Source organism: Somniosus microcephalus, chromosome 1, assembly GCF_052327205.1.
Source record: "Somniosus microcephalus isolate GS21.2 chromosome 1, FLI_Smic_1.0, whole genome shotgun sequence".
Classification (NCBI taxonomy): Eukaryota; Metazoa; Chordata; class Chondrichthyes; order Squaliformes; family Somniosidae; genus Somniosus; species Somniosus microcephalus.
Window position 1 is genome coordinate 110,833,764 of NC_140987.1, and position 24,178 is coordinate 110,857,941.

The window sequence follows — 24,178 nt, forward strand, 5'->3', positions numbered from 1 at the left end:
TAGCTCATGCTGCAGGCTGAGGATCATTATCCCCAGACCTTACCCCAACTGGCTGTTTTCCCTTTTCAGGCTGAAACAGCTTGCACTGGTTGATATAACCAGCAGCCTGTTTTAAAACCTGCACTGAAGGCTCGCCCGCTGCCCCGGATGGACCTTTTGGGGGCTGTCTTTTCTCCTTTCTCACCGGGACGGTCTTACCGAGGAATTTCACCTCCTGCTGGCCGATCTGCGCCTTCTTGGGATTCACTTTGAAACCCTTCTGTCCTAACAGCTCCAGTAGTTCGGCCAATAGTGGGCCATGCTCCTCTTTCGAATCAGTGAACAGGAGCAGGTCATCCACATATTGTACCAACTGTCCGGGCTGACTAAAGTCCTTCAAACTGTCTGCCATGCACTGATGGAAGATGCTTGGGCTATTATGGAAGCCCTGAGGCAAGCAGTTCCACGTGTACTGTTGCCCTTTAAACGTAAAGGCAAACTTGTACTGATCCTCCCTCCTTACAGGGATGGACCAAAACCCATTGGAAATATCCAGCACCGTGAAAGTGGTCACGGATGCTGGGATGCTCCCTATCAGGTCGGCAACTGCTGCCACTGTGGGTGCACAGGCTGGGATGTTGCTATTAAGCACCCAATAGTCCACCGTGGCCCTCCAGGAATTGTGTGGCTTTCTGACCGGCCATAACGGAGAATTCACGTGGGTAGCTATCGGTCTCAAAACTCCCTGCTGCACTAACGAGGATATGGCTGCTTCCATGTCCGGCTCCGCTTCCCTGGGGAAGTTATACTGTTTCTGTGGTTAGGCCATGGGGTCCCCGTCTACTCCGACCTCAAACCCTGTGACCCTCCGGCAGTCGTGTTTGTGCGTGGCAAATGTGGCCAGGTGGGCCTGCACAAATGCCTGGAACTCTGGTGGGGTGTTGCTGACCATGAGCCCAAGGTTATAATCCTCTTTGGGCTTCATGGTGCAGAGGGTCCCCTTCCCTTCCTTACCCAGGATAACTACGATCTCACCGTTCTTTACTTTTCCTGCCCCCCAGAGGATCCCGTGACCTACGATAAAGTCGGCCCCCAGGACCCCTCTTCCACCCTCCACTTCCCAATTCATCAGGACACACGTCCACTTGGAGCGGGGCGGTCCTATCCGAATGGCGAGCGAGATGGAGACCGAGCCAGCCTGTTCCTTACCCGTGAACCCCGAAAGACTGTATGGGACCCCGCTAGAGAGCTGAGGTGATGGGGTTAGCTGAGTAGATCACGGTGCGTGATGCCCCCGTGTCCAACAGATAGGTCCCCGCTACCTTTTCCACCTCCATCTCCAACATGGGTCTCCTCCACTCATCATATCGGAGCAAACACAGATACACAGGTTGCGCCGGCTCTAGTCACGGTTGTGGGTTGGATGGGGCTGATGGGGTGAGAGCACTGGTGGCAGCTGCTAATCTCCCCTGGCCAGTCAGTAAGGACCTCATGGCATCCAAAAGCAACTCGACCTCTGCGGAAGGGGTCCTTACCCCCGCCTTTTGGGCTGGGGCTGTGGGATGCTTTCCCTTGTTATCCTTCCAAGGGTTCTTACACTCCTTCCGCCAGTGACCATCCTTCCCACACCCGTAACAATTGGTCTTGGTGTTGGGGGGGTTACTCCCTTCCTGGTGCCACTCTTTCCTACCCGGTCCGGGTTTTACCTCATGCAGCTTACCCTTGGATGGGTGTGCATCGGTTCCCCTACCGTTTTTATCGGCCAGAGTGAGCTGCCTAATTACCGTGATCTCTGTGGTCTGGGGATCTTTGGGGTCGAACCCGGGCAGGCTTTCCGGTACACCGGCCACAACCAGTCCGCAAAAGCCTGCGGGGTCTCCCCTGAGAGCTGTACCGTCTTCTCCACGCGGGAGAAAGGACTTCCCTCATCCATCCCCATGGCCTCCAGAACCGCGTCTCTAAGCTCCTCGTACCCGCTCTGTCCCCTCTTACACTCTTCAGAGAGGGATTGGAGGAGATTACTCTCCAGGGAGAATAGCAGCATCTTGGCCTTCTCAGCGTCATCGCAGTCGTTGACGCTGGCTGTCTGCTCTATTTCCCTGAAGTGGATCGAGGGGTCTCCCTTGGCAGAAAGCTTCGTGATATGGTTGACCATAACCCTAAGCTGCTGGGTGTTAAAGGGTAATACGAACTGGTTTTGGAGGGGTCCCTCATCTTCGCCATTGGCGGGTGGGCCGAACCTCCGATGCCGTGCTGGGCACATCGGTTCCGGTTCTGACTTTTCGGGCGGGGGTTGCTCTACCTCCGCCTCCACCTCTGGCTCCACTCTGGGTTCCACCCCCCCTTGCTGCCAAACCTCGCTGAAACTTGGCGCTATGGGTGGTGGTCGTGAGGTCTCCTCTCTCTCAACCGGGTCGTCCCTAGGCACTACCGGTGACGTTGGAACTGTCCTCCCCTCGTTCCCCATAAAATCTGCCTGACCTGCCCTTGGGCTTATGAGGCATACCATGCCTTTTGCCTTCCGGAGGGCCCGACTCAGATTTTCTATCCTCTCTTTACAGGGGCCGTGGTCTGCCTCCTCAAACCCCTGTTCATTCGCTAGCTTGTAAGCGGCTTTTACCTCCTGCACTTTCTCTTCCTGTTCCCTAAGCTGCCTTGCCATGCGGGCGTTTTTCTCCCGCAACTTTGACTCATTTCCCTTGGCCTCGGTGACTTGGCACCGTAGGTATTCCAACTGGGCCTTGTGTTCTCTCACTAGATGCACTCTTTCTTGGTTCAAAGCCTGCAAAGCTACTAACAACTTTTCCCCTGCGAGAGCCTTATCCTGGATCTCCAGGGCTGACTCCCTTAACTCGGTTGCCTGTGCGGCAATGAGCCCGTCCAGAAGCTGGATCTGCTTTTTAAAGCACATCAGCCAAACTGCCTTCTCTAAGGACTTCTTGTGTTTCTTTCCCTCTGTCCACTCGGTGGTTTTGCCTTCTCCCCTCGTCGCGTCCCGCCTCGCCTGGCCTGAATCTGTCCATGTCTGCCCGACCCAGTGCCGGGGCAGTTCCAGATGGAGTGGGAAAAGGGCACGGGCAAAGGCCAGGAGGTAAGCGTGGGACGGGGAAAGAGCGGCAGCCACAAGGGCGAGGGGCCCGAGGAGCAGCACCAGCACACCAACCAACGAACTCTACGGACCCCCTCCGAACGAATGAACTAGCTGCCCTAACTCAATGCTACCCGAGGCCTTCAATTATACCTTCGTCGAAAACCCTTATCTTCGTGCCAAATCAGGTTAGTTCTTTGTTTTAATTTCGGCGGGCTAGTTTAAAATAATGGTAGCAGTCTATACTGATGGTTTTTAGATGACCGGTAATCGCATCTACCAGCCTGATAATTGACTTGTATTGTCCTGAAAGTTCCTTGATGGGCTTGTCCAGCCTCGATGGCTGTGTTAATCTGTTTCTGATAATGTATGCAGACTGTTTGATGGCCTTAACTATAGGCCTAAACTGCAATTAGATCCGTCTCCAATTCAGTCTAATGCATAATTCAGAGTCCTGTCTCGTTCCAAAACGCAAAGTTTCTCTTCACAGAAAACCTGCAGCCTTAGTTTCAATTTCTCCCACGCTGTCTGCGCTGCAGAATCCATTTTGGAATCCCACAGGCTTTCTGCCACGAGGCACGGACGCCATCTTGGGTACCCTTTTCAATTTTAAAATGTCCAATGCAGGGTCCCTTTTGTTGATAATAACCTTCGGGGAGATGCAGAAATTTTGCAAATCTTACACCTACAATGTTGGAAAAGCCTAGTGCTCTCTCATCCTGCTTCACTCTGTCCATTGGAAAAGTAATGTATCTATTCCTCCTGGCATAGAGTGCTTTGGTGACTTTCCTGATGCAATGGTGAACAGCAAAGTGAGAGATGACATTGATGTTCATCTGTTGTAGCCTGGAACGTGGCATTGAAGTTAAGGGCCACAGTGACCTTAGCAGTCACAGGCAGTGCTATCCATTCCTTTGTGAGGCAAAGGTAACTGACACATTGCTCCTCAATGAAGTTAAGCTAGGAGAAGTGCTTCCTGAAAACCCGCTGTGAGTATGGTCTTCTGCGTAGTGCCCTCCTCCTCCCTCTTCTCCCAGCTTCTCCTGTTCTCTCCTGTCTTCTTCACTTCATCCCCCTCGTCCTCCAGCACCAAAAGCAGACCTAGCAGACCACCCATTGCTGAAGTAAAAATGTTTTGAAGGCAGATGAAAGCAGCACAGCACCAGCATAAAGTTGTTAGAAGTCAGAAGTCAATAGTAGAAGGCAGAAAATAAGCAAAAAAACACCCAGAAATTAATCAACAGCCTAAAAGGACAAACTAGCAACTAGTGGATGAGCCCTATAATAGTGCTGCTGAAGGGTCATTGTTGCCTGTTGGCATTGAGTTGCTGTGTGAGTTTATCATGTAACGAATCAGGCACTGGGGCAGACCAATTTCACAAAAGGACCTTATGACATGTATAGGACTCTTATTTCAATATTTTAACAAGACTTTTTAATATTTCCAGCTGTCCCCTGGATGCCTACAGAGGAGTCCAATCCAATATGGTGAATTTCCCACTTCCAGCATGGAATGAGTGCCCACATGCCGCCCGCCATATTGGACCCTTAGTCGCCCATTTTACGCCTGCAGAATGGGCACATCGCAATTGAATTTCTAGATGATTGATTTTGCATAGTTTATCTCTGTTTGGAGCGGGCATGTTGCTCATTTCTTCCTTTTTGAATATTTGAAGGAAGTAATCATTCAGAATATTTACTATTTTGTTTTCCTCCCCAGTTTCTAATCCATTTGCATCTTTTATGGTTCTCACCTTTTTTCTGACTGCCCTCTTACTGTTGTAGTACCGAAAGATTTTTTTACTATTCTTTATCTTATTCTTTCCATCCAAACAACAATTTCCATATACTTTAATTTTATTGTTTGTTCTCTATGACTACATTAATGAATTTTCTATAATATTTTAAATTTACTTCTATACACTTCTAACATGAGGGCAAAATCAGTGAGAATCACACATTGTACTACCTTGTAATCTGAACTGTATATCAGATCTACTTGTAAAAATGCACTAAGTACGTTGCTGCTAAGTGGTCAGGATCTCACTTCGGCAGCAGATATACTAAAATTGCAATGATATAGAGAAGATTAATATGGCCCCTGCGCAAGAATGACACGCAAATTCATGAACCGTTCCATATTTTTGGAAAGGAGGCAAGATCAGCCTTTCTGCCCATACATCTTTTTCCTAACAATTCAAATGCTTTTAAGGATCCATTTACATCAATGTGTATAAGATAATAATGAAACTTTTCCTTAAAATTTGGAATAATGATAGACTTAATGAAGTTATTTTGTTCAGAGTTATGGGCTGAATCAATTGGACCCTCACTCATTGGACTTGTAGACGCTATGTCATTTTCTGCCAACTTGAGGGTACGCCGGTACTTTTTACCATCTTGTGTCTTTTTTTAATGGTCTTCAGCTTCGTGCCTGTGCTACCTCTCTTTGCTCTTCCTCATACTTGCACCAATGATTTTCCTTCTGATATACCTATCAATTCAGTTCATGAAAAGCGACGAGTTAAGTTAGTAACTATAGGTTTTTATTGGCTAAATAACAGAGCCCACCCTCGTGGGTGATCGGATCCAACAAGGAGGAATACCAGCCAGTCGACCACCTTTATACCTGGGCAAGCAGGCGGAGCCATGGGCGGAGTCAGCTGTGGTCAGCCCAGGTATAACAGCGTGGCAAGAGGTGACCTTGTGTAGTGATACAACAGTGTAAACAGTGATAACCATAGTGTAACGATATAAACAGTGATAACCATAGTGTAACGATAGTGAACGATAAAAGTGGTTTACCACATTCACCCCTTGTTTAAATTTGAGTCCGGCGGGGTGAAGTGTACTACCAGTTCGGGTATGTCAGTCTGTCCGGAGGCCTCGTAAGCCTTCCTGATCGGCGCAGCAGCGGCGGCGGTGGTGCAGTATCCGATGTTAATGCTGGTGTCTGCGTGGTCCGCGAAGGCTCATGGGGTTCCGGCATTCCGTCTACCTGGGCTGGATTTGGGGGGGTGGTGGGGGGTAACGGTGGTGTCTCAGGGCTGCCCGAGGGTGCGAGGTCTCGTAAGGAGACTGTGTCCTCCCGCCCGTCTGAGTATGCCACATAGGCGTACTGGGGGTTGGCGTGCAGGAGGTCCACCCTCTCTACCAGGGGGTTCGTTTTATGGGCCCTCACGTGCTTTCGCAGCAAGACGGGCCCCGGAGAAGTCAGCCATGTTGGTAGCGAGGTTCCCGTAGTTGACTTCCTAGGGAAAACAAACATTCGTTCATGGGGGGTGGCGTTAATGGCAGTGCAAAGCAGTGACCGGATGGAATGCAGCGCTGCCGGGAGGACTTCCTGCCAGCGAGAGGTTGGGAGGCCCTTAGACTTTAAGGCTAAGAGAACGGCCTTCCAGACAGTCGTGTTCTCTCTTTCCACCTGGCCGTTCCCTCGGGGGTTGTAGCTGGTGGTCCTGCTTGCAGCAATACCTCTCGCTAGTAGGAACTGGCGAAGTTCCTTGCTCATGAAGGATGAGCCCCGGTCGCTATGTATATAGTTCGGGAACCCGAACAAGGCGAAGAGGTCGTTCAGGCATTTGATGACCGTGGTACTGGTCATGTCTGGGCAGGGGAAGGCAAAGGGGAAACGGGAGTACTCATCAATAATGTTGAGGAAGTACACATTACGGTCAGAGGACGGGAGGGGCCCCTTAAAATCGATGCTCAAGCGCTCGAAGGGGCGGGTGGCCTTGATCAGGCTTGCTCTGTCCGGCCTAAAGAAATGCGGTTTGCATTCGGCACAGGTTTGGCAGTTCCTGGTCATGGTCCTGACCTCCTCGATGGAGTAGGGCAGGTTGCGGGCCTTAATGAAGTGGTAAAGTCTGGTGACCCCGGGGTGGCAGAGGTCGTTGTGGAGGGTCTGCAGTCTATCAATTTGCGCGTTGGCGCATGTACTTCGTGATAGAGCATCTGGGGGTTCGTTCAGTTTACCAGGCCGGTACAAGATATCATAATCGTAGGTGGAGAGCTCGATTCTCCACCTCAAGATCTTGTCATTCTTGATTTTGCCCCTCAGCTTGTTATTAAACATAAAAGCGACCGCGCGCTGGTCGGTGAGGAGGGTAAATCGTTTGCCTGCCAGGTAATGCCTCCAGCGTCGTACTGCTTCCACGATCGCCTGGGCCTCCTTCTCCGCCGAAGAGTGTCGGATCTCAGGGCCCTGGAGGGTCCTTGAGAAGAAGGCCACAGGTCTCCCCGCCTGGTTAAGGGTTGCAGCTAGGGCGAAGTCGGATGCATCGCTCTCCACTTGGAAAGGGATAGACTCATCCACCGCGTGCATTGTGGCCTTAGCAATGTCTCCCTTTATGAGGGAGAAGGCTGCGCATGCTTCTGCCATCAGGGGGAAGGAGGTGGACTTCATGAGGGGTCTGGCTTTGTCCGCATAATTGGGCACCCATTGGGCATAGTAGGCGAAGAGCCCCAGGGTTCTCTTCAGTGCCTTTGGACAGTGGGGGAGGGGAAGCTCCACGAGGGGACGCATTCTTTCGGGGTCGGGGCCGATGACTCCGTTCTCTACTACGCAGCCGAGGATGGCAAGGCGCGAGGTGTTAAACACACATTTCTCCTTATTGTAGGTGAGGTTCAGCCGTTGGGCCGTACGGAGGAATCTCTCCAGATTAATATCATGGTCCTGCCGGTCGCGGCCGCAGATGGTGACATTATCTAGATAAGGGAACGTGGCATGCAGCCCGTTCTGGTCAACCATCCGGTCCATCTCCCTTTGGAAGACCGAAACCCCGTTGGTGACGCCGAAGGGAACCCTAAGGAAGTGGTAGAGGCGGCCATTCGCCTCGAAGGCGGTATACTGGCGGTCCTCAGGGCAGATAGGGAGTTGGTGATAGGCCGACTTAAGGTCGATGGTAGAGAATACCCGGTACTGTGCAATCTGATTGACCATATCAGATATGCGGGGAAGTGGGTATGCGTCCAGCTGGGTGTACCGGTTTATGGTTTGGCTGTAGTCGATGACCAGGCGGTGTTTATCGCCGGTCTTAACGACTACGACCTGGGCACGCCAGGGGCTGTTGCTTCTCTCGATGATGCCCTCCTTCAGGAGTCGCTGCACCTCGGAGCTAATAAAAGCTCTGTCCCCGGCGCTGTACCGCCTGCTCTTGGTAGCGACGGGTTTACAGTCGCGGGTGAGGTTAGCGAACAGGGAGGGGGGCGGGACCTTGAGGGTGGATAGGCCGCAGGTGGTACGCAGTGGGCGGTTTAAAAGCTGCTGGTTGTAGACTGTGAGTGGGGGGAGGGGTCCACCGTATGCCAAAGTGACACTTTGAAGGTGGGATTGGAAATCCTACCCTAGTAGGACGGCAGCGCAGAGCTGGGGCAGGACGAGAAGTTTAAAATTTTTATACTCCGTGCCCCTAACCGACAGGGTCACAACACAGTAGCCGCTGATGTCTGTAGAATGGGACCTCGACGCCATCGAGATCCGGTTGCGCGTTGGCCGGAGAGTGAGGGAGTAGTGGCTCACCGTGTCTGGATGGATGAAACTCTCCGTGCTTCCGCTGTCGAACAGGCAGGTCGTGGCGTGGCCGTTTACTTTGATGTCCATCATGGACTTGGACAGGTGATGCGGGCGAGCTTGGTCAAGTGTGACAGAGGCTAGTGTATGGCTGAGTGAGCTGCTGTAGTCTGCGGGTGAGGCGGTGGTCAGGTCTGGAGACAAGGTGGCGGTCGAGTGTGGTGAACAAAATGGCGGTGCCCACGACGTTGAATAAAATGGCGGAGAAGATGGCCGCCCCCACAACTCACATGAGGCACTGCTGGCGTCGGTGGCCTTGATCAAAGATGGCCGCCCCCACGACTCACACGAGGGGATACTGGCATCTGTGGCCTTGATGAAAGATGGCCGCCCCCACAACTCGCATGAGGCACTGCTGGCGTCTGTGGCTTTCCCCCTGCAGGCCTTCGCGAAGTGGCCTTTCTTGTGGCAGTCGGAGCAGGTCGCGTTTCTTGCAGGGCAGCGCGCCCTCGGGTGTTTCGCCTGGCCACAGAAGAAGCAGCCGGCGGCCCGATCGCGGGGCTCCGATGTCGCAGCCGGTACCGGGGGTGGCGGTCCCGATCGGTTCCGGGACATCGACGCTGTGGTAGGTCCCAGAGGCGGCGGTGCGAGGGGTATTGCGGCCGGGGTCGGGCCCGAGTCCCAGGGTCGCGCAGCACAGTACCTGGAGTACGCCTCGAGGTCCCGATGGGCCACTTCCAAGGAGCGAGTGAGGATAGCAGCTGTTTTCAGGTCGAGGTCCTTTGATTCCAGCAGTCTTTGCCATGAGTAGTCTGACCGAAGGCCTTTCACGAAGGCATCTCGGATGTTTCCATCTGTATGTTCTGCAGCTGTTACGGCTTTAAAGTCACAGTCCCTGCCGAGTACTTGCAGCGCCCGTAAGAACTCATCAACCGACTCTCCTGGCTGTTGCGAGCGGGATCTTAGGAGATGCCTGGCGTACATTGAGTTTACAGGGCTCCGATACTGTTCTTTTAGCAGGTTGAGGGCATCCTCGTATGTGGCAATGTCTCGGATGAGTGCAAATACTTTAGGGCTCACCTGAGCGGTCAGAACTCTTAGTTTGGATGCCGGAGGCACGCCGGATTCTCCCAGGTAGGCTTCGAAGCAGCTCAGCCAGTGTTCGAAGTCGAGGGCTGAATTCGCAGCCTGTGGGTTTAGATCCAGGTACGGCGGCCGGAGGGCTCGTAGCCAGGCCGACTGCTGGGGCTGTTGTAGATGGCCGTTTGGCTGGGGCTGTACGTCTGACTGGTCGTTTGGCTGCTCCGTTGTAGACATTTCAAAATTTAGCCAATAAAATTGATATACCTATCAATTCAGTTCATGAAAAGCGACGAGTTAAGTTAGTAACTATCGGTTTTTATTGGCTAAATAACAGAGCCCACCCTCGTGGGTGATCGGATCCAACAAGGAGGAATACCAGCCAGCCGACCACCTTTATACCTGGGCAAGCAGGCGGAGCCATGGGCGGAGTCAGCTGTGGTCAGCCCAGGTATAACAGCGTGGCAAGAGGTGACCTTGTGTAGTGATACAACAGTGTAAACAGTGATAACCATAGTGTAACGATATAAACAGTGATAACCATAGTGTAACGATAGTGAACGATAAAAGTGGTTTACCACACCTTCTATATTGCCAATGTGCACATTGGGCTTCATGTCTGTGCTGGCTTTCCTCTGCCAGCAATTCAGCCAATTCTGACTCTCTATCCACTTAGTCCAGAGAGCTTTTCATAGTATTACATATAAATTACAATGTAGAAACAGGCTGTTCGGCCCAAGCAGTCCATGTTGATGTTTATCCTCCACAGGAACAGTAATCCTAATCCTATGTACCTGCCTATTCCCATATCACTTTATACACATATCCTTCAACCACCTGTCTAACCTACTGACTCCAAAACCTGGTATCAGCCGTAGCACTCTCGCCTCTCAGTCAGAGTCCCACTCCAGAGATGTGAGCACATAGTCTAGGCTGATAATCCAGTGCAGTACTGAGGAAGTGCTGCACTGTCTTTTGGATGAGATGTTAAATCGAGGCTCCTCTGCCTTTTCAAATGGATGTAAAAGATCCCATGGCACTATTTCGAAGAAGAGCAGAGGAATTCTGCCTGGTGTCCTGGACAATATTTCTCCCTCAACCAACACCACTAAAACAGATTATCTGGTCATTATGTCAATGCTGTTTGTGGGACTTTGCTGAGCGCAAATTGGCTGCCGCGTTTCCTACATTACAACAAAAGTACTTCATTAGCTGTAAAGTGTTTTGGGACATCCTGAGGTTGTGAAAGGCGCTATATAAATACAAGTCCTTCTTTTTCTTTTAATCTTTAAGTTTGACACACTCTCTGCTCCAATCACAATCACATGGCCTCACAAGCCCTTGTGTAAAAAAGTTTCTCCTGATTTTTGTCCTAAATCTCTTACAGTTAATCTTAGACCTACATCCCTTTTGCTGATTGTATTTGATGTTTACTTCTGATCATTTACTATTTGGCCTGTGAGTGGCACTTATCCCACTTTAACTGCCACCAATTGTTACAGTTGCAGCTCTTTACAAACACTTTGGGGTTGACATTCACTTTAGGTGGGGTCAGAAAATTGGCAGCTTTGGAGCAACCAACTGTTATACATCCTGCCTGATTTTCATTTCTATCTTCACGTCTAGACAGTAATATCGATAAGCAGGCAAGTACTCTTCTGAATGGAAACCTGTATGTTTATTATCTGCTGTGTATGAGATAATAATTAACCTTCTAGTCATAGTAAACTGCTTAGTGGAGTATAGGTTGGATGTTCACCACATTCTCCTGTCACTTCCAAAGGTGAGACCCAGGCATACAGATTAAAACTACATGATTAGATTTATTTACAGGTAAAAAACCAAACAGAAGTAGAAAGACATAACAAGATACATTAAGTAAAACTAGAAGAAGCCCACAAGAGCTTAGTAGTAGGGAGAGCAGTAGCAGGGACCTGACATCAGTAGTAGGGAAAATGCTAGAATCTATTATTGAGGATGTGGTAACAGGGCACTTAGAAAATCATAATGGCCCAGTAATTCCGTTCCAAACGCGTGAGTACGGTCGGGGTACTCACGCGTCTGGCCGGAGGAAATGCCGGTTTTCAGCATGCACAGCGCATGCGGGGAAAACCGGCATTTCCTGTCCTCTGAACGAAGGGGTTCAGAGGCACAGCGCATGCGACTGCACAGGCAGCGCGTGCGCAGTGAACTTCGTCGATTTCATTCATGGATTCAGTGAGGTTAAGTCCTTACAACTTACACATGAAAAAAGCATGTGTAAAGTTGCTCCAGAGGCTGCGGAGGAAGATATATTTTATCGTGGAACTTCTGAAAGGCAATATTTTTGTTTGGGAAAGGGAGGAAAGTTATTTTAAGAAATGAGGTAAGTTTTAAAGTTTAATTTTTTTTTTTTAAACGGGTTTTCAGTACTGTAGATAGAAGGAGCAATTGTGGTTGTGTGAATTGAATTTGCTGTGTTTATTAAATGTGAAAATGACTGTTCTAAAATGAATAATGTAACATTTCCAACATTTTTAAGAAAGAAACTTTTCATCAGTAAGTAATTATGTATGTATGTCCGTATATATTCCTTTACGTATATGTATGTATGTATATATTCCTTTACTTATGTGTATGAATGTATGTATTTAATTATGACTTTGAGAGAAAGTAACTTATTGGAAAATCATCTCGGGCTGTGAAATTGATCAGGCGGGTATGATGTATTACCAAGACGATAACGCGTTTCTCCTGCCATAGGCCGGGGTGATTTTCTAGCCAGTCACTTCATTTTAATTACTTTAACAACTCTTTCCATTTCTTCCTTGCAAGGACGTCTGTGTAAGCAGGAGGCCTGTGAGCGAGAAAAATGCCCGGGAACTGCTAATAGCCAAGACCTTCACGAGCTAGTGGCGCCTTGTACCTCCCCCTCCCCCCGCAAGGCAAAGAAAGGAGCAGACACAATTTAAAGTGAAGCAGTGAACTTTTATTGCATCATAAAACAGTTTTCAGGGTCAGTTTTGATGTAGATAGTTTATAACTTTAAAATGTTAACTAGCTATTTCCTGCTTTTCAAACATTTGTAAACATGAATAGTTCAGAAAAAAATGTGTTAACATTTTAAAGTGACTTTTTCTGTTTTCTTAGTGCAATAAAGACATTCAAGGTGGAAACTAGCTATGTTCTAATTTTCAAACAGTTGTTGTAAAAATAATTTGGCTCCAATAAAAGTTGCTAATTTTTTTCAAACTGACTGCAGGCTGCACTGTTTAAAGGAAAAGGTTACATATCCTTTCAGTCACAAATAAACATTGAAATGAAAACAGCAAACACAACATTTCACATGTCAATAAAATGAAAAATTTAACAATTGCACGATTTGCCCCCTCGCATCTGCGACTGAGGGTCCAAGGAGGTGCATTGCGCAAGAGGTCATCGTCGTACGTATCCTCACACTGTTCCCTTTCGGGAACTGTATGAAGTGGTGGAAGGATTTCTGGCCACGTTAACGCTCCTTCTGTGAACATAACCATCTTCATACCAGCCATTAGGGTGGTTAGTCCTATGGCGCGAGGGTTTTACGGGCTCCCACAACCCATCTGAGGGGGGGTCCACCCACACCCGCGGGTGCAAGTATCCCGCTGGATGTCCACCCAGAATTTATAGTTGGAGCTCTGACTCCACTTGCCGGGACTGTCTGGAGCGGGGTTTGAAACCCCACTCCTTCTGGCCCAGCGGCGGGGATGCTTACCACTACGCAAAACGCCCACTCCGCGCAAAAGGTGACACCCATACGTTTCCTGCGCCTTTTCCCTCCCCGTGACTGGAGCCCTATGCTGCCACTTGAAAGACCAAGCTATCATCTGTCCTTTTTGCGGCGCCTTTGACTTCTCATTACCAATGATGAGCAGGCGCTGTGCCTCCACCTCGTTGAGGAGATTGCTGAGGTCGTCATCAGTTCAATTGTGGGTTCTTTTAATGCCGTGAATTGTGCTCATTCCAGCCATTTCACGTTGCTAATCGGAGTGGGCCTTTGGCGTAGCGGTAGGATCCCCGCTGCTGGGCCAGACAGGGTAGGGTTTCAAACCCCGCTCCAGACAGTCCCGGAAAGTGGAGTCGGATCTCCGGCTCTAAATTCTGGGTTGACAACCAGTGGGATATTTGCGTCCGTGGGTGTGGGTGGCCCCCCCCTCGTATAGGTTGTGGGAGCCCGTAAAACCCTCCCGCCATAGGACTAACCACCCTAATGGCTGGTACAAAGATGGTTACGGTCAGGGAAGGAGCGTTAATCAAGGCCATAAATCCTTCCACCACTTCATACAGTTCCCCAAAGGGAACAGTGTGAAGACACGTACGACGACGACGTTGCTAATTAAATAAATGGAATGAAAAAAATGCTTTCAAGGCTTTTAAAATTCTTTAAATTGCTTTAATTCTGTTTAAAACTACTTCAGATTCTTCAAAATAATGTAAACGTTTTTAAAAGTTTATAAAAGTTACCAAAAGCTTCATAAAAATACCAAAAACCTATTTAAAATGCTGCTCTGCATGTAAAAATGCTTTGCAGCTTGTGAGAAACATTGGGGGCGTGTCCTATTAAACTGAGACCTCAAGGGGCGTGTCTCAGTTGCACAGCGCGCTACAGGCTTCGCGCTGGCTGCACTCCTGGGCGGCGTGACGTCATACACTGCCCGGGATTCTTCTCTTTCTAAAAGGAATTCCAGGCGTCCCTGGAGGTGAACGGCAGGCACGTCGGGTAAGTGCAGATCGGGGGCTTGCACGCGCGGCAAGCCCCCGATCCGAATTTCTGCCCCAATATGATTAGGCAGAGTCAACACGGATTTATGAAAGGGAAATGGTGTTTGACGAATCTGTTAGAGTTTTTTGAGGTTGTAACTAGCAGAGTAGATAAGGGGGAACCAGTGGATGTGGTGTACAGTATTTGGATTTTCAGAAGGCATTCGATAAGATGGCACACAAGAGGTTATTAAACAAAATTAGGGCTCATGGGATTGGGGGTAATATACTAGCATGGATTGAAGATTGGTTAACGGACAGAAAACAGAGAGTAGGAATAAACGGGTCATTTTCGGGGTGGCAGGCTATAACTAGTGGGGTACCACAAGGATCAGTGCTTGGGCCTCAGCTATTCACAATCTATATCAATGATTTGGATGAGGGGACCAAATGTAATATATCCAAGTTTGCTGATGATACAAAGCTAGGTGGGAATGTAAGTTGTGGGGAGGATGCAAAGAGGCTTCAAGGGGATATAGACAGGCTAAGTGAGTGGGCAAGAACATGGAAAATGGAATATAATGTGGAGAAATGTGAAGTTATCCACTTTGGTAGGAAAAATAGAAAAGCAGAGTATTTTTTAAATGGTGAGGGATTGGAAAATGTTGGTGTTCAGAGGGACCTGGGTGTCCTTGTACACGAATCACTGAAAGTTAACATGCAGGCACAGCAAGTAATTAGGAAAGCAAATGGTATGTTGGCCTTTATTACAAGAGGACTTGAGTATAAGAGTAAAGACATCTTACTGCCAATTATATAGGGCCCTGGTGAGACCACACCTGGAGTATTGTGTACAGTTTTGGTCTCCTTACCGAAGGAAGGATATACTTTCCATAGAGGGAATGCAACGGAGGTTCACCAGACTGATTCTGGGGATGGGGGGGATTGCCCTATGAGGAGAGATTGAGTAGAATAGGCTTATATTCTCTAGAGTTTAGAAGAATGAGAGGTGATCTCATTGAAACATACAAAATTCTTACAGGGCTTGACAGGGTAGATGCAGGGAGGATGTTTCCCCTGACTGGGGAGTTTAGAACCAGGGGTCACAGTCTCAGAATAAGGGGTTGGCCATTTAGGACTGAGATGGAGAAATTTCTTCACTCAGAGGGTGGTGAATCTTTGGAATTCTCTAACCCAGAGCACTGTGAAGGCTCAGTTGTTGAGTATATTCAAGACAGAGAGCGATAGATTTTTGGATATTAAGGGAATCAAGGGATATGGGGATAGTGCAGGAAAGTGGAGATGAGGTAGGAGATCAGCCATGATCTTATTGAATGGCGGAGCAGGCTCGAAGGGCCAAATGGCCTACTCCTGCTCCTATTTCTTATGTTTCTATGTAAACCATTTTCTGAATCGTACTTTGTACAAACAACTGACAAGAAACAGATCTTTGGGAAATAATAGTCTGGTATGTCTCTTTACAGGCCTTTGAGACAAGACGTAGCATGTGGTGAGGCAAGTTTCAGTTCACCCAAAGAGTTGGGATGCTTTTGCCAGAATGGAGGACTACAGGAGAACCCCACAGTTCTTATACAATCTAAGGGCCTCTGAAGGCAGTGCTGTCTGTCATTTGAGTTCAACGGCACAATATGTAAAGCAAATTGCATGGAATGCTAATGAGCAATTACTCATCTGTCATCTGGGTTCCAAGAGCCTGCTTGTACCCCCAACAGCATACAATTCAATTTGCACCTAGAATAAAGTCCCTTTACCTTGACTAATTTCCAGATTAATCAATCTCGCCTGTTTCCTGGGAGACTCCCATTTTGAACCTTTGTAAGGGAGAAGAGCCACCACTTTAAATTTAGCTATTTAAAAAGAACAAAAGACAGACATCACATTTTTTTGTCACAGTGCTATAACCCACAGACACAAAGATTGCCTGCTGATGAGCCAGACAGACTTTCAACTGCCAGTAACCTGAAAACTGGGCGGCCAGCAATTGAAAATCGAGGCGGGGTGGGGGGGGGGGGGCGCACTCGGTCACTCCAATGATGCCCAAGGCCCACCTGATGAAATTTTCAGTAGGGCCTGTAAATGAGCAAGGAGCCTGCCCCCTGAAACAGGCTTAAATATGCAAATTGGGGTCGTACACCGGTTGTAGGGCCACAATTGCATGTTTCAGGTACAAGTAAGAAGACTGCGCGCCATGCCCACTCAGCCAAGAGCTCCTCCTGAACCTCCCAAAAAACGGTCTCACTGCCAGCTGGTTTGAGATTTCCCTCCCCCACTGGGAACACCTCTCCCACACCAGCTCCACCCCCCCCCCCCGCCCCCCCAACATGAACTGCCAGCCGCAGTTGATAAGCCATAGCGGGAATCTGCTTGACACCCGCAGCTCGCTGGCGGCATGTTACTGAAGCCCGGACCTCACTGGCACCAATGGGTGAGTGACATGGCCTCTCTGCCCACTTTATGCCCATTGTGGGTGGAATTCAGAGATTGGCCCCTATATTTCTTCTACCGGAATAGCAACAGCGCGGTGAGAAAAATGTGCTTTACTTTTTCGTAGGCCTTCCATATCAGCTTCTAAACTTGTAATCTGCTTCAGGGGTGCCTAACCACTTACCTACTCAACGGTTACTTTTTTGCCATTCGCAGGAGTGGCAGAGGTCACAACTATATCGGTCAGTGGAGAGTATTGATTGCATCAGCATCTAATCTGCAACATTATCAGCGATGCATGCTTAGCTACATATCTAGTTCACGGAGATTTTTGAATTCAAATTTGACAGGACGATAAAAAATTATTTTCATTACATTTATAAATGACTTGGATGAAGGAATAGTGAACCGTTTCTCCAAGTCTGCTGATGACACTAAGTTAGGTGGCACAGTAAATAGAGTAGATGGGAGCAGAAAGTTGCGAAGGGACATTGATAGATTAAGTGAGTGGGCAAAACTGTGGCAGGTGGAGTTCAATGTGGGAAAGTGTGAGGTCATCCACTTTGGACCTAAGAAAGATAGATCAGAGTATTTTCTAAATGGTGAGAAGTGAGGAACTGTGGATGAGCAGAGAGATTTAGGAGTCCAAGCACAGAAATCACTAAAAGCTAGTGGACAGGTGATAAAAAATGATTAACAAGGACTAATGGAATATTAGCCTTTATCTCAAGAGGGCTGGAATACAAAGTGTGGAAGTTATGTTACAGCCGTACAGAGCTCCGGTAAGACCCCATCTGTAGAACTGCATTCAGTTCTGGGAACCGCACCTCAGGAAGGATATATTGGCCTTGGAGGGGTGAAACGCATATTCACCAGAAAGACACTGGGGCTTAAAGATTTAAATTATGCAGGCAACTTGCATAGACTAGGCTTGTATTCCCTTGAATATAGAAAATTAAGTGGTGATCTAATTGAGGCTTTTCAGATTATTAAAGGATTTGATAGGGTAGATGGAGAGAAAGGGGGTGAAATTCGATTAAGCACAAAATCGGGCACGGGGATCACAACACGTGATCTGCCCGCGGATTTCAGGCAGCCATTAAAATTCATGCTGCCTGCTACTTTGCATGATTGCAGCACACGGCCCAGCGCTGAACACGTTGCTGACAGGCTGTGCGCTCAGCAGGGGTCTGAAGTTCACGATGTTCGCACGAGGCTAGCTTTACTTAAAGCTAGCCTGTGCCTCTTAAAGGCAGTCTGCACCTCTTAAAGGTAAGCTACCTTCTGATGATCAGAAATGTTATAAGTGCTTCAGCACAAACCCAAATGGCTCAACAGGCCAGGGAAAGGGCACCCAGGGTCTCGGATGCAGCATTTGATGCCTTTGTGCAGGGGGTGGACACTCGAAAAGAAGTCATCTACCCACAGGGGGACAGGAGGCCCCTGAGAAACACAATAAGAAGGATGTGGCAGTCACTGCCAGCAGTGTTGCGCCCAAGACATGGCTCTAGCACCCAAAGAAGTTTCATGACCTCAGATGTGGTCAAGGTCAGTGAATGCATCTTCAAAAGCAGTTTCCTACCAACTACACCACTAGCCTCACACACTGCTCATTGCACAACCCCTCACCCCATCACACACCTACCAACAATCTCTACCAAACACGAGGCACACCTCACATTCCTAGCTTCACCTTACTTCACATACTTACCTCTGCTGCAAGCTCTCACTCACATCTCACAGCTTGAACACACTGTCAGTTATTCAACCACGACAGGTACATCACCCAAACACAGTACACCACACTCACTGACACACTTCCCTTTACCTTGCAGGAAAAGGTGGCGTGTAACCGGCGCCAGCAGACCTTAACTGGCGGGCGATAGGCTCGCCTGCATCACCTCACTCTCTTGGAGGAGACTGTGCTGGCCATTCGTGGCAGGGGCATGGCTGAGACCGTGGCCAGTGGCAGGGCTGAAAGAATACAAGATGCCGATATCCTCATACGTTATCCTCCTTCTCACTTCCCCTTCATCGCACAATCTCTTCTGTTTTACAATCTGCACATGGTGTAAGCATGCACATCATGCATTCCCCTCCTCCCCTCACCACAACCCTACCCTTGTGCATTTCTCATTTCAGACACCCAAGAATTGCAGGCTGCCCAGCCAGTGGGGAGGGGGGGGGGGCGCGGGGGGAAGAACAAGATCAACAAGAACAACAACCTGGTATGATAGCAAAATACTGCAAATGCTGAAAATCCGAAATAACAACAGAAAATGCTGGAAAAACTCAGCAGGCCAGGCAACATCCGTGGAGAGAAATTAGAGTCGACGTTTCGGGTCAAAACCCTTTATCAAAACTAAAGAGGCACAGGGAATGAAATAGATTAAGAGGCCGGGCTGGGGGAGAACAAAAGAGAAGAGACATTAAGAGGTATTCAAAATGAGACGAAATGGTGATAGGACTAGTGGAGGCAAAAGACAGCTCTAGATTAGATGTGAAATGCGCTGGCTGAATGGGAGACAGCTGCCATGTGGGAGAGAGAAAAAAAAGGAAAGGGGGGGTGGGGAGGGAAAAACCAAAACAAAGGTGTGGATAAAACATATAAGTAAAAATGTAATAGGGGCCGAGGTTATGATCTGAAATTGTTGAACTCGATATTGAGTCCGGAAGGCTGTAAAGTGCCTAATCGGAAGATGAGGTGCTGTTCCTCGAGTTTACGTTGAGCTTCCGTGGAACCATGCAAGAGGCCAAGGACGGTGAGGTCCGAGTGGGAATGGAGCGGTGAATTAAAATGACAGGCGACCGGAAGCTCGGGGTCCCCCTTATGGACTGAACGGAGGTGTTCCGCAAAGCGGTCACCCAATCTGCGTTTGGTCTCCCCAATGTAGAGGAGATGGCATCGTGAGCAGCGAATACAGTATACTAGATTGCAAGAAGTACAAGTAAATCGCTGTTTCATCTGGAAGGGGTGTTTGGGGCCCTGGACAGTGGGAAGGGGGGAGGTATAAGGGCAGGTGTTACATCTCCTGCACTTGCACGGGAAGGTGCCAAGCGAAGGGAAAGGGGTGCTGGGAGTGATAGAGGAGTGGACTAGGGTGTCTCGGAGGGAGCAATCCCTACGGAATGCTGAAAGGGGAGGGGAGGGGAAGATGCGTTTGATGGTGGGATCACTTTGGAGGTGGCGGAAATGGTGGAGGATGATCCGTTGAATGTGGAGGCTGGTGGGGTGAAAGGTGAGGACAAGGGGAACCCTATCGTGGTTCCGGGAGGGAGGGGCAGGGGTGAGGGCAGAAGTGCGGGAGATAGAACGGACACGGTCGAGGGCCGTGTCAACCACAGTCGAGGGGAATCCTCGGTTGAGGAAAAAGGAAGACATGTCGGAAGCACTGGTGTGGAAGATGGCATAGTCGGAGCAGATGCGGCGGAGACGGAGAAACTGGGAGAATGGAATAGAGTCCTTACAGGAGGCGGGGTGGGAGGAAGTGTAGTCCAGGTAGCTGTGGGAGTCAGTGGGCTGGTAGTGAATATTGGTCGATAACCTATCCCCAGAGATGGAGACGGAGAAGTCGAGGAATGGAAGGGAAGAGTCAGAGATGGGCCATGTGAAGGTGAGGGAAGGGTGGAAATTGGAGGCAAAGTGAATGAAATTGTCTAGCCAGCGCATTTCACACCTAATCTGAGCTGTATTTTGTCTCCACTAGTCCTATCACCATCTCATCTCATTTTGAATACCTCGTAATGTCTCTTCTCTCTTGTTCTCTCCCAGCCCGGCCTCTTAATCTATTTCATTCCCTGTGCCTCTTTAGTTTTGATAAAGGGTTTTGACCCGAAACGTCGACTCTAATTTCTCTTCACGGATGTTGCCTGGCCTGCTGAGTTTTTCCAGCATTTTCTGTTGTTATTAAGCACAACAACCTGGGCCTGTTGGGCAAACACACATGCAAGGCAGTCACTAAGGGAATGCACAAGGGTGAGTAGCTGATTTTCTATGTAATATTGAATGCATATATGGATAAAGTTAGATTAGAAAGTTTGCTTTGTGGTGGCTTTTATTTTAGCATTATGGCCACGAGGACGCTGTGATGGTCAGTAACATAGAAACATAGAAATTTACAGCATGGAAAGAGGCCATTTCGGCCCATCGTGTCCGTGCCGGCCGACAAAGAGCTATCCAGCTTAATCCCACTTTCCAGCTCTTGGCCCGTAGCCCTGTAGGTTACGGCACTTCAATCGCACATCCAAGCACTTTTTAAATGTGATGAGGGTTTCTGCCTCTACCACGCTTTCAGGCAGTGAGTTCCAGACTCCAACCACCATCTGGCTAAAGAAATTTCCCCTCAAATCCCCTCTAAACCTCCTACCAATTACTTTAAATTTATGCCCCTTGGTTGTTGACCCCTCTGCTAAGAGAAATAGATCCTTCCTGTCCCCTCATAATTTTATACACTTCAATAAAGGTCTCTCCAAAGCCTCCTCTGTTCCAAAGAAAACAAACCCAGCCTATCCAGTCTTTCCTCGTAGCTAAAATTCTCCAGTCCAGGCAACATCCTTGTAAATCTCCTCTGTACCCTCTCTAGTGCAATCACCTCTTTCCTGTGGTGACCAGAACGGCACACAGTATTCTAGCTGTGGCCTAACTACTGTTTTATACAGTTCAAGCATAGCCTCCCTGCTCTTGTATTCTATGCCTCGGCTAATAATGGCAATTATTCCGTATGCCTTCTTAACCACCTTATCTACTTGGCCCGCCACCTTCGGGGATCTGTGGACCTGCACTCCAAGGACCCTTTGTTCCTCTACACTTCTCATTTAATGTGTATTCCCTTGCCTTGTTAGCCCTCCCCAAATGCATTACCTCATACTTCTCTGGATTGAATTCCATTTGCCACTGTTCTGCCTACTTGACCAGTTCATTGATATCTTCCTGCAGTCTACAGCTCTCTTTTTCATTATCAACCACACAGCCGACTTTAGTATCATCTGCAAACTGCTTAATCATACCCCCTACATTCAAGTCTAAATCATTGATATATACCACAAAAAGTAAGGGCCTAGTACTGAGCCCTTCGGAACCCCACTGGAAACAGCCTTCCAGTCACAAAAACACCCATCAACCATTACCCATTGCTTCCTGCCTCTGAGTCAATTTTGGATCCAACTTGCCACTTTGCCCTGGATCCCATGGGCTTTTACTTTTGTGACCAGTCTGCCTTGCTAAAATCCATATACACTACATCAAACGCACTACCCTCATCGACCCTCCTTGTTACCTCCTCAAAAAATTCATACAAGTTAGTCAGACACGATCTTCCCTTAACAAGTCCATGCTGACTGTCCTTGATTAATCCGTGTCTTTCTAAATGAAGATTCATCCTATCCCTCAGAACTTTTTCCAATAATTTTCCCACCACCGAGGTTAGGCTGACTGGCCTGTAATTACTTGGTCTATCCCTTTCTCTCTTTTTAAACAAAGGTACAACATTAGCAGTCCTCCAGTCCTCCGGCATCACACCTGTAGCCAGAGAGGATTGGAAAATGATGGTCAGAGCCTCTGCTATTTCCTCTTTTGCTTCTCTTAACAGCCTGGGATACATTTCATCCAGGCCTGGGGATTTATCCACTTTCAAAGCTGCTAAGCCCCTTAATAGTTCCTCTCTATGTTTATTTTATCAAATATTTCACACTCCTCCTCCCTGATTACAAATGTTTGCATCGCCCCTCTCTTTTGTGAAAACAGACGCAAAGTATTCATTAAGAACCATACCACATCTTCCACATCCACATACAGATTACCTTTATGGTCTCTAATAGGCCCTACTCTTTCTTTAGTTATCCTCTTGCTCTTAATGTATTTATAAAACATCTTTGGGGTTTCCTTGATTTTACTTGCCAAAATGTTTTCATGCTCTCTCTTTGCTTTCCTAATTTCCTTTTTAATTACACCCCTGCACTTTCTATACACCTCTAGAGGTTCTGCAGTATTGAGCCCTTGGCATCTGTCATAAGCCTCCCTTTTTTTCTTTATCCTACCCTGTGTGTCCCTTGACATCTAGGGGGCTCTAAATTTGTTAGTTCCACCCTTTATCTTTAAGGGAACATACTTGCTCTGAACCCTTAGGATCTCCTCCTTGACTGCCTCCCACTGCTCTGACACTGATTTATCTTCAAGTAGCTGTTTCCAGTCCACATTGGCTAAATCCCCCTCTGAGCTTAGCAAAATTGGCTTTTTCCCAATTGAGAACTTTTATTCCTGATCTTTCTTTGTCCTTTTCCATACCTACCCTAAATCTAACTGAATTATGATCACTAGCACCAAAATGCTCTCCCACTGATACCCCTTCCACCTGCCCAGCTTCATTCCCTAAAACTAAGTCCAGAACCGCCCCCTCCCTTGTTGGGCTTGTTACACACTGGCTAAAACAGTTCTCCTGAATGCATTTTAGGAATTCCGCACCCTCTATACCTTTCACACTAATTTTATCCCAGTTTATATTAGGGTAGTTGAAATCCCCTACTATTACTGCCCTATAGTTTTTGCACTTCACAGAAACATGCCTACATATTTGCTCTTCTATCTCCCTCTGACTGTTTGGGGGTCTATCGTACACTCCTAGCAGTGTGATCGCCCCTTTTTTGTTCTTCAATTCAACCCATATGGTCTAATTTGATGATCCTTCTAACATATCATCCCTCCTCACAGCTGTATATGTTTCTTTAATCAATACTGCGACCCCTCCTCCTTTTTTAATCCCCTCTCTATCCCATCTGAAAACCCTGTAACCAGGAATGTTGAGCTGCCATGTCTCATTAATAGCTATAATATCATACTCCCAAGTGTCTATCTGTGCTCTCAGCTCATCTGCCTTATTCCCTATACTCCTTGCATTGAAGTATATACCATTTAGCACTGCCAAACTCCCTTGTCTATTTTCTAGCCCTTGCTCCCTCTGTCTTCCAAATTCACTTTCTACTTTTCTGCTTCCTAACTTCAGCTTTGCTTCTCTCCCTTCTGAATCTAATCTCAGGTTCCCATCCCCCTGCCAAGCTAGTCTAAACCCCCACAACAGGATATTGGTCGAGGCTCTGTTGAGGTGTAACCCGTCCAGCTTGTACAGGTCCCACCTCCCCCAGAAACGGTCCCAATGCCTCAGGAATCTAAAGCCCTCACACCTGCACCATCTCTCCAGCCACACATTCATCTGCTCTATCCTCCTATTTCTGTACTCACTAGCACATGGCACCAGGAGAAATCCAGAGATTACTACCTTTGAGGTCCTGCTTTTTAATCTCTTTCCTAGCTCCCTAAACTCAGCCTGCAGGACCTCATCCCTCTTTCTACCTATGTCATT

The 24,178-nt window shown here is 48.2% G+C and overlaps 1 non-coding gene and 1 pseudogene across 1 annotated transcript; one reads left to right on the forward strand and one right to left on the reverse strand.

The window, feature by feature from the left end:
- Window positions 1–24,178, reverse strand: part of LOC147124289 (uncharacterized) — a 239,189-nt pseudogene that overhangs the window by 23,747 nt on the left and 191,264 nt on the right.
- Window positions 5,111–5,213, forward strand: LOC147124290 (U6 spliceosomal RNA). The gene has a single exon (XR_015080199.1). It is a non-coding gene; the product is annotated as a U6 spliceosomal RNA (small nuclear RNA).